Source organism: Ovis canadensis, chromosome X (genome assembly GCF_042477335.2).
Source record: "Ovis canadensis isolate MfBH-ARS-UI-01 breed Bighorn chromosome X, ARS-UI_OviCan_v2, whole genome shotgun sequence".
Taxonomy (NCBI): Eukaryota; Metazoa; Chordata; class Mammalia; order Artiodactyla; family Bovidae; genus Ovis; species Ovis canadensis.
Genome location: NC_091727.1, coordinates 67,532,157 through 67,549,422, shown reverse-complemented (window position 1 = coordinate 67,549,422; position 17,266 = coordinate 67,532,157). Strand labels below are relative to the sequence as shown.

Below are 17,266 nucleotides of genomic sequence, written 5' to 3'. Positions count from 1 at the left end.
TTGAAAGATAGGTTATTTACAGACAACCAACTAAGTTTCACTTTAAATCTTATATTTGTTTTCTATTCCTGACTAAAATTACCATGAACGTAAAAGCTTTAAATAACACACATGTCTTTGATCATGTTATCTGTGTGCCAAAGATCTGGGACACCTTAGCTGCCTCCACTTAAGAGTAATCAACTAGACTGTAATCAACATGTTGGCTAGGCTGTATTCTCATATGAAGGAATAGTTAGGAAAGAATATACTTCCAAGTTCATTCAGGTTGTTGACAGAATTCACGTTCTTGTGGCTATATAACCAAAGTTCCAGACATTTTGCTGGCTGCCAGCAGGAGACTGGTGAACGCAGTGTCTGTTTCCCATGTGTCTCCCCAACATACTTGCTTACATTTTCAAAACAGTAATGAGTTTCTTCCTGCAGTCTGATAAGACAGTTTTATATAAAATGATATAATCATAGAAGTGATTTTGGATCATATAATATAACCTAATCAAGCCAATGACATTCCATCACCTTTGCCATTGTTTACAATTTGCTATTGGTTAGAAGTCAAGGTACTGTGTGCATACAAGAGGAGAGGAATAAACAAAGATGTGAACACTAGTAGATAAGAAATCTTTAGGGGTTACCTTATGGTTTGTCTGCTACAAGTTAATTTTTTTTAATGTAATAAGAGGGGCTGTTACTTACACATGATATCTCCTAGGGCTTCCCTGGTGGTTCAGACGGTAAAGAATCCACCTGCAATGCCGGAGACCTAGCTTTGATGCCTGGGTTGGAAAGATCCCCTGGAGGAGGGCATGGCAACCCACTCCAGTATTCTTGCCTAGAGAATCCCCATGGACAGAGAAGCACGGTTTAAGAAGATACCCAACTACTATCAATTTTATATACATATATGTATGTGTGTATATATATACACACACACACATATACACTTGAGCCTCTGTTGTTATACGGGCTTCCCAGGTGGCCAAGTGGTAAAGAAGACATCTGCCATTGTAAGAGATATAAGATATAAGCCCATAAGAGATGGGCTCAATCCCTGGGTTGGAAAGATCCCCTGGAGTAGAAAATGGCAACCCACTCCAATATTCTTGCCTGGGAAATCCCATGGACAGAGGAGCCTGGCAAGCCAGAGTTCATGGGGTTGCAATGAGTCAGACATGACTGAGCGGTTGAGTACATACATAGACAGTTGTTACATATGACATGTATTCCTGGGAGAGGCCGGTGTCAGTTCAAGCCCTTGCAAGCGACTGAACCATACAAAATGGCTTCTGAGGAAGCAAAATTACACAGTAGTTTAAATGTTCAACAACATATAAAACTAATCCTCACAGTAGTCAACTTCATAATACTATATCTTGTTCTTTCTACATTTAAAAAAATATGCTGATAAAAGGAATATAGAGAAATATGAAAGTTTGGGGGAACCAAGTAAGAAAATGTATAACAATATCATTTATAAAATGTTTCAAAATATAGGATTATGTCATTATGTCATCATAATGAATTCAATTAAATATGTTTTATATCTATATGAACCTTGCACTGAATCATTTTAAAGAATTAAGATCTCACAGTTGTTAAATTAATTTGACTAATGGAAAAGTAATGTTCAGAGGAGCCTCAAGTTGAAGAATAAATTCTGCACAAAGGTTATTTGTAATGTATTTTTTGGTCACTTATTTCAACAGTCAATCATAGAAAAATAACTGAAATTATTTAGTAGGTAGACAGTGTACTAACTGCTTGGATCAAGTTTGGAATACTGTTAATTCTACAGATAAAAATTGGCATCCTTACTATTGATGAGTCTTCAAATCCATAATGTATGTTTCTCAATTAATTGTTTTTTAGATTTCCTTCCCATTTATGTCACCACAGAGCTCTGAGTAGAGTTTTCTGTGCAATACTCTAGGTTCACATTAGTTATCTGTTTTACATTTAGTAGTGTATATATGTCAATCCCAATTTCCCAATTCATCCCAGACCACCCCCTCACCATTTCCCACCTTGGAAAACATGTCAGTTTTCTACATCTGTGACTCTTACTTCTGCTATGAAAATAAGTTCATCTGTATCATTTTTCTAGATTTCACATATAAGTGATATTATACAATATTTGTCTTTCTCTTTCTGATTTACTTCACTCTAACTGACAATCTCTAGGTCTATGCAAATGCCAATACTTCGTTCCTTTTTTTTACAGCTGAGTAATGTTCCACTGTATATATGTACCACTTGTTCTTTATCTACTCCCCTGCTGATGGACATTTAGGTTGGTTTCATTTCCTGGCTATTGTAAATAGTGTTGTAATAAACACTAGGGTACATGTATCCTTTAGAATTATGGTTTTCTCCAGATATATGCCAAGGAGTGGGATTACTGGGTCATATGGTAGCTCTATTTTTAGCTTCTTAAGAAACTTCCATACTATTCTACATAGTGGCTATACAAATTTACATTCCCACCAACAATATAGGAGGGTTTCCTTTTCTCCACAAGCTCCCCAGCATCTACTGTTTATAGATTTTATGACAGCTATTCTGACTAGTGTCAGAATATACCTCTCACTACAGTTTTGATTTGTATTTCTCTACTAACTAGTAATGCTGGGTGATAATTTCCTCCACCAAAATTTATAAGTTGAAAGATTATTTAAAATCAAATTTTAATTGATTCATAAATATGGGTTTATTCAAATTATATACTTTGAGGGAGGTTATACTAGTTGGTGTCTTAATATGTTTAAATGTCTTTACAATTTGTAATAATGTCACTTATTTTATTCATGATACTGATAATTTTATCATCTCTTTTTTCTTTGAGATTATAGAAGATAGCTTATCAAATTAATTGATTTTAAAAAGGTTTGCTTACCTTCACTAACACCAATGGACACATCATCTACACTGAAAACTACGCTTTTTTGTGTTTCTACACGAAACACAAGCCTTAAATGACACATCAGACCTTATAGATTTAACTGTGATATAAATCCTGTGACTTATAGGACATTCCATCCAAAAGCAGAAGAATACACTTTCTTCTCAAGTAAACATGAGACATTCTCCAGGGACTACAACCTGGGCCAGAAATTGAGCATCAGTAGCTTAAGAAAAGGAAATCATATTAAGTAGCTTTTCAAACCACAATACATGAAATTAGAAATCAATTATGGGAGGGGGATGTAAAAAATACAAACACATGGAGGGTAAACAATTATGTTTCTAAATGACCAATGGCTCACTGAAGAAATAAAAGAGGAAATCAAAAATACCAGAGATGAATGACAACAAAAGCACAATGATGCAAAACCTATGGGATGCAGCAAAAGTTCTAAGAGGAAAGTTTATAGTAATATAATTGTACCTCGGCAAACAAGAAAAATCTCAAATAAATAGCTTAACCTGATACCTGAAGCAACAACAACAAAAAAGAACAAACAAAACTGAAATTTAGCAAAAGCAGACAATTCATAGCGGAAATAAATGAAGTAGAAATGAAGAAAGAAATAGCAAAAATCAATGAAAAACGAAAGCTAATTTTTTGAGAAGATAAAATTGATAAATCTTTAGCCAGACTCATCAAGAAAAAAGGAGAGGACTCAAATCAATAAAATTAGAAAAGAAAAAGGAGAAGTTACAACTGACACCACAGAAATACAAAGGATCATAAGAGAATACTACAAGAAACTATATGCTAATAAAACAGACAACCTAGAAGAAATGGACAAATTCATTGAAAGGTCAAATTCACAGAAAAGCAGGGAATGCCTTTAAAGGAAAGCTGGGCAGCCATGCTGAGTCACACAATGGGTGGAGCCACCACTGTAGCCTCTCTCCCCCAACACAGCACAACCAGCAGCTGAGCAATAGTGAAAGTGAAAGTCAATCACATCTGACTCTTTTTGACCCCATGGACTGTATAGTCCATGGAATTCTCTAGGCCAGAATACTGGAGTTGGTAGTCTTTCCCTTCTCCAGGGGATCTTCCCAACCCAGGGATCGAACCCATGTTCCCTGCATTGCAGGAGGAGGATTCTTTACCAGGAAAGCCCAAGAGAAACATGCTAAAAAAAGGTGGCCCTTGAGTGCCTGATGCGCTGAGCAATAGACAACGACCAGCCAGCTCTTTGAGCATCAGCTGCCAGAGGCTAGGAAAGAATCCTAATGGAGCCATACCTCCTGCACCTGTGACTACCAACGTCCCTGTGCTTCTAATGCCACTGGGGTCCCTACAATCCAAGCAGCTCTGTAACCTTCACACCCAGAACTCACTGGGTCAACCCAAGTTTTCCACAGCAGCATCCAGAGGAAACTCCTATGAGTAGCCCACATGTAGAGGTGAGAATAAAACTATTATTGAGCTCCAGAAGCAGAGAGTCTAAGGCAGAAAATCGAAAACTTTTCCATCAGCTGCACAAGCTGCAGACTAAATCCACACAATCAACTGTGTAGACTCTGTGTCTAAAGAACATCTAAAAAGACAATGAGTGTTTCCAAAAAAGAAAACATTCTAGCTCTGTCACCTATGGACATCGGAAGCAAGCACACATGGGAGTAGGGTGAGATTAGAGTCCGAGCTGTAACCACAGGAACCACAGCAGGTCCAGAGACCAGCCCTCCTCAGCACTGAAGGTCTTCCTAGGGAGGCAGAGATGGGCTGTGGCTCACAAAGGGGGCAAGGACACTAACAGTTGAGACCCTAGGAAAACATTTATTATTATTCTTGTTTGGATTCATTGTTGTTGATTCTAGATTTCTTTTTCTTTCATTTTTACTCCCTTCATTTTTCTTTGTTGTTGTGATCATTTTTATTATGATTATTTCTGCTTAGACTCTTGGGAATTTTTTTTCTAATCACACTTTTATTTCCTCAATATATTTCTCTGTCTACTTTGGCCTTCTGCTGTTCTATGTATTTGGGGGTGTTCTCTATTTGTTGTAGCTTTTCTTTAATATATATGGATCTTTTTTATATACTTCTACTTAATGTTGCTTTTTTATTTTTTTCACCTTTTTTGTTTATGTGTTTTGTTTTACTTGCTTTATTCCTCACTTGGCACTTGGTTTCATTTCATGTTCTGTTTTGTGTTTCAGTTTTGTTTTAATTGATCGATATCATGTTTAGTTTCTTTTGTTCTCCGGGTCACTCTCTTGTACTTTTGTCTTCTTTGGCCTTTTTTCTTTGTTTCTATGTGCGTTATGTTCCTTTCTTTTAGTTTCTCTTTGTCTGATTTTGCTTTTACCATTTGTCTGGGCTTCGTTTTTTGTTTCTTGTACTGGGTTTATTGTTTGTTTGTTCTAATCCCCTTTATTGATATAACAAATGGCTCATGCAGTCTTGGTACCCTGACCAGAAGTTGAGCCTATCTGGAGTTGGACTGCCCAGTTCAGGATGCTAGTGCCAGAGTAATCCTGACCTCAGAGATTATTGATCATGAGAACTTCCACAAAGGCTTCCATCTGAATCAAAGACCTGGAACCACAAAACTGCCTATAGCACCCAGGGCTGGACAGCTCACACAAACAACAAGCAGGAGAGTAATATAAAACCAATCATGAACAGACAGGATGCCACAGACACCACAATATTCACCACCTCACAAAGTCCTGCCCATTGGGGGAGGGGGGCGGGGGGAAACTCACCTTCACCCACCAGAACTTAGGAACAAGTACCTCCCAACACAAAGCCTACACAAGCAACTAGATGAACCTCACCCACCAGAAGCAGAGACCAAAAGTAAGAAAAAATATGAACCTATAGTCTGAAGAAAGCAGAACTCAAACATAGTAACTTAGATAAAATGAAAGTACACAGAAATATCATGCAGATAAAGGAATAAGGTAAAACCCCACAAGCCCAAATAAAGAAAGACAAAATAAACAAACTACCTGAAAAAGAATTCAGAGTAATGATAGTAAAGATGATTCAAAATCACAAAAACAGAATGGAGAAAATGAAAGAATCATTCAACACATTTAACAAGGACCCAGAAGAAATGAGAAATAAGCAAACAGTAATGAACAACTCAATTACTAGAATTAAAAACATTCTAGAAGAAATCAATACCAGAATAACTGAGGCAGAAGAATGGATAAGTAAGCTGGAAGACAGAATGGTGGAAAAAACTGCTGAAGAGCAGAATAAAGAAAACAGAATGAAAAGAATTGAGGATAGTCTCAGAGACCTCTGGAACAATATTTAATGCAACAACATTCTAATTATTGGGGTCTCAGAAGAAGAATCAAGAGAGAAAGGATCTGAGAAAACATTTGAAAAGATTATAGTCAAAAACTTCCCTAAGATGGGAAAAGAAATAATCAATCAAGTCCAAGAAGCACAGAGAGACCCTTACAGAATAAACCCAAGGAGAAACACACTGAGATACATATTAATCACACTAACAAAAACTGAACACAATGAAAACATATTCAAAACAGCAAGGGAAGAGCAACAAGTAACATACAAGGGAATCCTCATAATGCTGAGAGCAGATCTCTTAGGAGAAACTCTGCAGGCCAGAAGGGAGTGACAGGATACATTTAAAGTACTGAAAAGGAAAATCTACAATCAAGTTTACTCTATCCAGCAAGGATCTAATTCAAAATCAATGAAGAAATGAAAAGCCTTACAGATAAGCAAAGTTTAAGAGAACTCAGCACCAACAAACCAGCTTTACAACAAATGCTAAAAGTACCTCTCTAGGCAGGAAACACAAGAAAAGAAAAGACCTACAGAAACAACCAAATCCAAAACAATTAAGAAAAATTAACAATTTGATTAATTAACAATTTAAAAAATTTATTACTATTTATTAATAAATATTTAAGTTTTTGACATTAAATGTAAATAGATTAAACACTACATCTAAAAGTCACAGACTGGCTGAATGGATACAAAAACAAGACCTGTATATGTGCTATCTTCAAGAGACACAGACTTAAAGTGAGGGGATAGAAAAAACATTCAATGCTAATGGAAATCAGAAGAAAGCCAAAGGAGCAATTCTAAAATAAGACAAAACAGACTGCACAATGAAGAATATTACAAGAGACCAAAAATGACACCACATAATGATGAACAGATCAATTCAAAAAGAAGACATAAAAATTCTGAATACTGATGCAAAGAAGAGCATCTCAAAACATAATACTAAAACTCACAAAATGGGAAATAAACTGTAACACAACAATAGTAGGGGACTTTAATACCCAACTTACACTAATGGACAGATGATCCACACAGAAAACCAGTAAGAAATTAAGTGGTGTTAGTGGTAAAGAATTGCCTGACATACCCTTGTCAATTAATCTTTGACAAAGGAGGCAAGAATACAAAATGGGAAAAACTCTCTTCACTAAGTGGTGTTGGGAAAGTTGAACAGCCGCATGTAACTCAATGAAGTCGGAACACACCCTCTCACCACACACAAAAATAAACTCAAAAGGGCTTAAAGACTTAAACATTAGGCAGGACACTATAAAAGTCCTCAAAGACAGTATAGGCAAAATATTGTCAAACATAAATCATACCAATGTTTTCTTAGGTGAATCTCCCAAGAAAAACAAACAAACAAAAAAAGGAACCTAATCAAACTTACTAGAAAAAAAGTGGGGGGAACTTAATCAAACTTAGTAGGAAAGACTAGACATTTCTTCAAGAAAATTAGAGATACCAAGGGAACATTTCATGAAAAGACAGGCACAATAAAGGACAGAAATGGTATGGACCTAATAGAAGCAGAAGATATTAAGAAGAGGTGGCAAGAATACCCAGGAGAACTATACAAAAAGATCTTCATGACCCAGATAACCATGATGGTGTGATCACTCACCTAGAACCAGACATGTGATGTTAAGTGGGTCTTAGGAAGCATCACTATGAACATAGCTAGTGGAGGTGATGGAATTCCAGTTGAGCTATTTCAAATCCTGAAAGATGATGCTGTGAAAGTGCTACACTCAATATGCCAGCAATTTTGGAACTCGGCAGTGGCCACAGGACTGGAAAAGGTCAGTTTTCATTCTAATCCCAAAGAAAGGCAATGCCAAAGAATGCTCAAACTACCACACAATTGCATTCATCTCACGCACTAGCACAGTAATGCTCAAAATTCTCCAAGCCAGGCTTCAACATTACGTGAACCATGAACTTCCAGATGTTCAAGTTGGACTTAGAAAAAGCAGAGGAAAAAGAGATCAAATTGCCAACATTCACTGGATCATCAAAAAAGCAAGAGTGTTCCACAAAAACATCTATTTCTGCTTTATTGACTATGTCAAAGCCTTTGACTATGTGGATCACAAGAAACAGTGGAAAATTCTGAAAGAGATAGGAATACCAGACCACCTGACCTGCCTCCTGAGAAATCTGTATGCAGGTTAAGAAGCAACAGTAAGAACTGGACATGGAACAAAAGACTGGTTCCAAATCAGGAAAGAAATATGTCAAGGCTGCGTATTGTCACCCTGATTATTTAACTTATATGCAGAGTACATCATGAAAAACGCTGGGCTCAATGAAGCACAAGCTGGAATCAAGATTGCCAGGAGAAATATCAATAACCTCAGATATGCAGATGATACCACCCTTATGGCAGAAAGTGAAGAAGAAAATGAAGAGACTCTTGATGAAAGTGAAAGAGGAGAGTGAAAAAGTTGGCTTAAAACTCAACATTCAGAAAACTAAGATCATGGCATCCAGTCCCTTCACTTCATCACAAATAGATGGGGAAACAGTGGAAACAGCGGCTGAATTTATTTTGGGGGGTTCCAAAATCACTGTAGATGGTGACTGCAGCCATGAAATTAAAAGATGCTTTCTCCTTGGAAGAAAAGTTATGACCAATCTAGACAGCATATTAAAAAGCAGAGACATTACTTTGTCAACAAAGGTCTGTCTAGTCAAAGCTATGGTTTTTCCAGTAGTCATGTATGGATGTGAGAGTTGGACTATAAAGAAAGCTGAGCACTGAAGAATTGATGCTTTTGAATTGTGTTGTTGGAAAAGACTCTTGAGAGTCCATTGGATTGCTGGGAGATCCAGCCAGTCCATCCTAAAGGAAATTAGTCCTGAATATTTATTGGAAGGACTGATGATGAAGCCGAAACTCCAATACTTTGGCCACCTAATGCGGAGAACTGACTCATTTGAAAAGACCCTGATGTTGGGAAAGATTGAAGGGGGGAGGAGAAGGGGACGACAGAGGATGAGATGGCTGGATGGCATCACTGACTCAATGGACATAAGTTTGAGTGAGCTCCAGGAGTTGGTGATGGACAGGGAGGCCTGGCGTGCTGCAGTCCGTGGGGTCGCAAAGAGTCAGACATGACTGAGTGACTGAACTGAACTGAATCAATCTTACAAGCTATTGCACAGCAAAGGAATCCATTTAAAAAGAAAAAAAAAAAGGAATAAAAACCACAGGGAAGAAAAATAAATGGAGGAATTCCCTAGTGGTCCAATGGTTAGGACTCTGTACTTTCACTGTTCAGGGTATGAGCTCAATCCCAGGTCAGATCACACAAGCTGCATGGTGCAGTCACAGAGAAAATGAAAATGGTTCCTAATCAAACTTACAAGCTTTTGCACACTCAAACAAAACATAAACAAAACAAAAAAGACAATCTACAGAACGGGGGAAATACTTGCAAGAGATGCAAATGACTAGGGCTTCATTTTTGAAGTACAGAAACAGCAAACACAACTCAACAAAAACAAAAACAGACAACCCATTCCAAAAACGGGGAGAAGACCTAAATAGATAAGCCTCCAAAGAAGACATAGAGATGGCAAATAGGCACATGAAAAAATGCTTATCATCAGTATGTATTAGAGAAATGCAAATCAAAACTACAGTGAAGTACCACCTCACACTGGCAAGAATGGCCACCATTAAAAAGTCTACTTGCCTGTGCTATACACTAGGTCCTTGTTGGTTACCCATTTTAAGTACAGCAGTGTATACATATCCATTCCAAATTCCCAAACTATCCGTTCCCCCTAATGTTATGTGACAGCCTTGATGGGAGAAGAGTTTGGGGAAGAGTGGATACATAGATATCTATGGCTGAGTCCCTTTGGCTGTTCACCTGAAATTATCACAACACTGTTAATCAGCTAAATCCCAATATAAAACAAAAAGATTAACAACAACAACAACAAAAAAAACCCAAATAACAAGGACATAGGAACTTACCTGGTAGTCCAGTGGTTAAGATTCTACACTGCAGGGATCACGGGGTTCAATCCCTGGTTTGAGAACAAAATTCCACAGGCAGTGTAGAGCAGCCAAAACAAAACAAAAAACACCTAAAAGGGAAAAAAAAAAAGGTCTACAAATTACAACTGCTGTGGAGTGTATGGAGAAAATGGAAACCTCCTACAGTGTTGGTGGGAATGTAAGGTGCACCCACTGAGCAATATAGTATGGAGGTTCTTCAGAAAAGTAAAAGTAGAAATACCATATGACCCAGCAGTACCACTCTTGGACATATATCCAGAGAAAATTATAATTGAAAAGATACATGCATAAATGTTCATGGCAGCACTAGTCACAATAGCAAAGACAAGTAAACAACCTAAAGGTACACTGACAGATAAAAGGATAAAGATGCTATGGTACACACACACAATGGAATAAAACTCAGCCGTGATAAACAATGAAATACTGCCATTCACAGCAACATGGATGCAACTACAGATTATCAGACTAAGTGAAGTAAGTCCAACAAAGACAAACACCATATGATATCTATATGTGGAATTTAAAATAGGACACAAATGAATCTATCTATGAAACAAAAACAAATTCATGGACATAGAAAATAGAATGGTTGCCAAGTGTGAGGGTTTAGGGGAGGCATAGAGTGGAAGCTTAGGGTTAACAGATGAAGACTATTGTACACAGAATGAATAAACAAAAAGGTCCTACTATATAGCAAGGCGAACTATATTCAACAATAATGGAAAAAATATTTTTAAAAAGGCATGTATATATAACTGAATCATTTTGCTGTACAGCATTGTAAATCAACTATACTTCAATATAAAATTTTTTAAAAATAAAACACTAGAAAAAAGAAAACTAGCCAAGCTTAAAAAATGCTTTCAAAAATGGATATAAATTTGATTGATTCACCCATTAAGAATGTATGAGAGTTTCAGTTTTTTCACATCTACCTCAGGATTTCCTACGGTCAATATTATGTATTTTAGCTCTTCTATCACGTAAATGATGGTATCACATCCTGCTATTAATTTGTATTTCTCTAACTGTTAGCAATTTTCAATACCTTTCCATGTCCTTGGTGATACATCAGTAAAATGCTCCTATGTGCATTTTGCCCAATTTCTAATTATATGGTTTGCATTTCCATGGTTGAGTACTGAATATATAAACAGGAACATGCCCAGTGACACACTAGTGGTTCGTGGATATTTTCTCTGAGAATACAAATTATCTTTCCATTTTCTTCATACGGACTTATGCAGACCGAAACTATAAAATTTTAATGTCATCCAATTTATCAATTCATTTTGTTAAATGAATTTTTTTTTGGCTGTCATCATTAAGAACAATTTGCCAAGTGCTAAGTCAAAAAAAAATTTGTCCTATAGTTAAGTCTAAACGTTTTATACATTTGGGCATTTTACATTTAAATCCATGATCCATTTTGAGTTAATCTGGGCAGATGTGAGGTTTAGGTCAAAGTTCACTTTTAAAATTTATGCCTGTTTAATTGATCCAGAAACTAGTATAAAAAATACTGATTCATGCAACTATCCTTCAGTTAAAAAATAAATAAAATTTAAAAAAGAAAAACATCTTTCATCCAGTAAATTGATTTTAGACATTAGTTAAAAACAGGCTGAGTATATTTCTGAAAATCAATTTCTGGGTTCTTTTTTTTTCTTTCATTGATATATCTCTTTTCCTCCACCAAAACCATGCACACTTGATAACTGATAACAGTTTAATGATGTAAAATCAGGTAGAGAACTGTTGCTGGGGATGAAATTGGTATTGCCCCTATGGAAAACTATATGGAGGTTTCTTATGATCCAGCAATCCACACCTGGGCACACAGTCAGAAAAAACATAAACTATAACTCGAAAAGATACATGCACACCAATGTTCATAACGGCACTATTTAAAATAGATAAGACATGGAACCAAACTAAATGTCTACCAATAGATGAATGGATAAAGAAGATGTGGCATATATATATATATATATATATATATATATATATATATATATATGGAATATTAGTGAACCACAAAAAATGAAATAATGACATTTGCAACAACATTTACTAAGTGAGGTCAGACAAAGAAAGATAAACATCATATGATATCCCTTATATGTAGAATGTTTTTTAAAGATGATACAAATTACCTTATTTGCAAAACAGCAATAGACTCAGAAAACTACGTTACAGAAATAAACACAAAATTGTAAAGCCGTTTTCCTCCAATTAAAAAAAAGAGAAAACTAAGTTATGGTTACCAAAAGGGAAAGGAGGGAAGGATTAATTGTAAATCTGGGATTAACAAAAACAAACTACTATATATAAAATTATCAACACTCTACTGTATAGCACAGGGAACTATATTCAATATCTTCAATAAAGGGAAACAATTTTTAGAAAACCATAAATACACACATATACACACATAACTGAATCACTCTGCTATAAACCTGAATCACTGTAAACAACTATACTTCAATAAAATAAATTTTAAAAATCAGGTAGAGAGGTAATGCTCACTGTATAATTCTTTCAATAAATTGTTTATTCTACTTACATTGTCCCTCCTATTGACGGACATCTTAAATGCTTCCAAATTTGGTCATTAATGAATTAAGCTGCTAAATGTATACATGAGCAAGTGTTCATGGGGACATAATTTTACAATTCCTATGGGTAAATACCAATAACCATAATTGGAGAATTGTATGGTAACGGTATGCTTACTTTTGTAAGAAATGACTGAACCAGCTTCAAAAGTGGCTTTACTACTGTGCATTCCCACCAGCAATATACAACAATTCCTGTTACTCCAGGCCCTCACCAGAATGCAGTTTTTAAGTGTTCTGATTTTCATCATTCTAATACGTGTACAGTGGCTTTTTATGTTCATTTGCATTTTCCTGATAACATATTTCCCACCTGTATATTTTCCTTGGTGAGATGTATGTTAGTTCTTCTATTTACTATTTAATCAGATTGCATTCTTACTATTGAGCGCCTATTAGAGTTTTTGTGCAACCTGGATGATAGTCTTTTACCAAATGTTTCTTTTGCAAATATTTTCTACCAGTCTCTGGCTGATCTTCCTATTCTCTTAACATTATCTTTTGCAAAGCACACCTTTTTTTAAAAAAAACTTTTTATTTTCTATTGGGAAATACCCAATTAACAATACTGTGATAGTTTCAGGTGAACAGCTAAAGGGTTCAGCCATAGGTACACATGTATCCATTCTCCCTCATAGTCTTCCCTAGTGTCTCAGACGGTAAAGAGTGTGCCTGCAATGCGGGAGACCCAGGTTCAATCCCCGGGTCAGGAAGATCCCCTGAAGAAGGGAATGGTAACCCACTCCAGTATTCTTGCCTGGAAAATCCCATGGACAAAGGAGCCTGGTGGGCCACAATCCATGGGGTCACAGTGTCAGACATGATTGAGCGACCAGCATACATTCTCTCTCAAACTCCCCTTCCATCCAGGCTGCCACATAACATTGAGTAGAGTTCCATATGCTATACAGTAGGTTCATGTTGGTTATTCATTTTGAATATAGCAACAACATTTTAAGTTTAATGAAATCCAGCTTTTAACTATATGTTTCATGAATTGGGCCTTTGGTGTTGCACCAAAAATACACTCATTGCCAAATCAAAGACCATTTAGGTTTTCTGCTAGATGACATGACTGAGTGACTAACATGTACTGTTTAGCATAGGGAACTCTATTCAATATACTGTAAAATCCTACAAGGAAAAGGAATCTTAAAAATACATGTTTATTCAGTTATACATGCTGCTGCTAAGTCACTTCAGTCGTGTCCAACTCTGTGTGACCCCTTAGATGGCAGCCCACCAGGCTCCCCTTTCCCTGGGATTCTCCAAGCAAGAACACTGGAGCTGGTTGCCATTTCCTTCTCCAATGCAGGAAAGTGAAAAGTGAAAGTGAAGTCACTCAGTTGTGTCCGACTCTTAGCGACCCCTTGGACTGCAGCCTACCAGGCTCCTCCGTCCATGGGATCTTCCAGGCAAGAATACTGGAGTGGGGTGCCATTGCCTTCTCTGCAGTTATATATATGTATGTATATATTTATGTATAACCACATCACTGTGCTATACACCTAAAACTAACACAACATTGCAAATCAACTACTTTTCAAGTATAAAAAACAAAACAGAAATAAACCCATGCAGTTATGGTCAATTAATCTACAACAAAAAGGGGCAAGAACATAAAATGAAGACAGTCTCTTCAATAATTGATGCTGGAAAAACTGGATAGCTACAAGTAAAAGAATGAAATTAGGGACTTTCGTTGTGGTTCAATGGTCAAGAATGTCTTCCAATGCAGGTTCAATCCATGGATGGAAAACTAAGATCCCACATGCCAAGGGGTAACCAAGCTGGCATGCCCCAACTACTGAGCTCCTGTACTCTTGAGCCCACAAATCACAACTAGAAAGCCCACATGCCACAACTAAGACTGAATGCAGCCAAATAAAGAAGGAATGAACTTAGAACATTCTTGAACAACACATACAAAAACGAACTCAAAATGGATTAAAGACATAAATATAAGAGCGGAAACCACAAAATTCCTAATGGAAAACACAGGCAGAACAGTCTGAAATAAATCAACAGTAGGAATAGTTTACTGGATCTCCTATCCAAAATCGAAGGATATAAAAGCAAAAATAAACAAATGGGATCTAATTAAATTAAAATGCTTTTGCATAGCAAAGGAAACTACTAATAAAATGAAAAGACAACCTAGAGACTGGGAGAAAATATTTGCAAATTATATGATGCATGAGAAGTTAATAATTAGCATGTATAAACAGTTCATACAATTCAACACAAAACAATCTGATTTTGAAATGGGCAGAAGAACTGAACAACCATTTTCCAAGGAGGAAATGCAGATGAGCAACAGACATGAAAGGATGCTCAACACTGCAAATCATCAGGGAAGTGAAACAAAATGCTTCACAATGTGCTGAAACTCCAACACATCACAACCACAATGAGATATCACTTCACACATTTCAGAATGGCTATCATCAAAAGTCTATAAATAACAAACATTGGTAAGGATGTGGAGAAAAGAGAACCCTAGCACACTGTTGATGCAAATATAAACTAGGGCAACCACTATGGAGAACAGCATGGTGTTTTCTTAAAATACTAAAAAATTAGAGTCACCATATTATTCAGTGATCCCACTCCTAGGCATATATCCAGAGAAAACTCTAATTTGAAAAGATACATATTCACCCAATGTCCCTGGCAGCAGTATTTCTAATAGCGAGACATGAACGCAGCTTGTTTCCATGGACAGATGTACAGATAATGTGGTACATATATAGAATAGAATACTACACAGAAAGAAAAAACAAATGAAATAATGCAATTTGCAGCAACATTCATGGACCTAGAGATGATCATACTAAGTAAACTCAGACAAAGACAAATATAATGCTTATACGTGGAATGTAAAAAATTATACAAAATAACGTATTCTAAAACAGTAATAGATTCACACAGAAAAGAAAACTTATTAAGGATACCAAAGGGGAAAGGGAGAAAGAAGGATCAGTTAGAAGTTTGGGATTAAAATATACATACTTTATTGAGTCCATCTTTGCATAAAATATTCCCTTGGTATCTCTAATTATCTTGAAGACATCTCTAGTCTTTCCCGTTCTACTGTTTTCCTCTATTTCTTTGCATCTGATCACTGAGGAAGGCTTTATTATCTCTCCTTGCTATTCTTTGAAACTCTGCATTCATATGTGTATACCTTTCCTTGTCTCCTTTGTTTTTCGCTTGCCTTCTTTTCAATGCTATTTGTAAGGCCTCCTCAGACAGCCATTTTGCTTTTTTGCATTTCTTTTTCTTGGGGATGGTCTTGATTCCTGTCTCCTGTACAATGTCACAAACCTCTGTCCATAGTTCATCAGACACTCTGTCAGATCTAGTCCCTTAAATCTATTTCTCACTTCCACTATATAGTCATTAGGGATGCAGAAATGGTAAGCACCTAACAGAAGCAGAAGATATTAAGAGAAGGTGACAAGAATACACAGAAGAACAGTACAAAAAAAATCTTCCAGACCCAGATAATCACGATGGTGTGATCACTCACCAAGAGCCAGATATCGTGGAATCTGAAGTCAAGTGGGCCTTAGAAAGCATCACTACGAACGAAGCTAGTGGAGGTGATGGAATTCCAGTTGAGCTATTGCAAATCCTGGAAGATGATGCTGTGAAAGTGCTGCACTCAATCTGCCAGCAAATTTGGAAAATTCAGCAGTGGCCACAGGACTGGAAAAGGTCAGTTTTCATTCCAAGCCCAAAGAAAGGCAATGCTCAAACTACTGCACAATTGCACTCATCTCACACGCTAATAAAGTAATGCTCAAAATTCTCAAAGCCAGGCTTCAGCAATACGTGAACCGTGAACTTCCAGATATTCAAGCTGGTTTTAGAAAAGGCAGAGGAACCAGAGATCAAACTGCTAACATCTGCTGGATCATCGAAAAAGCAAGAGAGCTCCACAGAAACATCTATTTCTGCTTTATTGACTATGCCAAAGCCTTTGACTGTATGGATCACAATAAACTGTGGAAAATTCTGAGAGAGATGGGAATACCAGACCACCTGACCTGCCTCTTGAGAAACGTGTATGCAGGTCAGGAAGCAACACTTAGAACTGGACATGGAACAACAGACTGGTTCCAAATAGGAAAAGGAGTACATCAAGGCTGTATACTGTCACCTGCTTATTTACATTCTATGCAGAGTACATCATGAGAAATGCTGGGCTGGAGGAAGCACAAGCTGGAATCAAGATTTCCAGGAGAAATATCAATAATCTCAGATATGCAGATGACACCACCCTTATGGCAGAAAGTGAAGAACTAAAGAGCCTCTTGATGAAAGTGAAAGAGGAGTGTGAAAAGTTGGCTTAAAGCTCAACACTCAGAAAACAAAGAT

At 36.7% G+C, this 17,266-nt stretch overlaps 1 long non-coding RNA gene across 2 annotated transcripts in view; it reads right to left on the bottom strand.

Moving 5' to 3' along the window:
- Nucleotides 1-17,266, bottom strand: part of LOC138931087 (uncharacterized) — a 187,448-nt gene that overhangs the window by 88,903 nt on the left and 81,279 nt on the right. For both annotated transcript variants that reach the window (XR_011446405.1, XR_011446404.1), the window contains exon 2: nucleotides 10,218-10,330. This is a non-coding gene — a long non-coding RNA (uncharacterized lncRNA). The remainder of the gene's footprint in view (nucleotides 1-10,217; nucleotides 10,331-17,266) is intronic.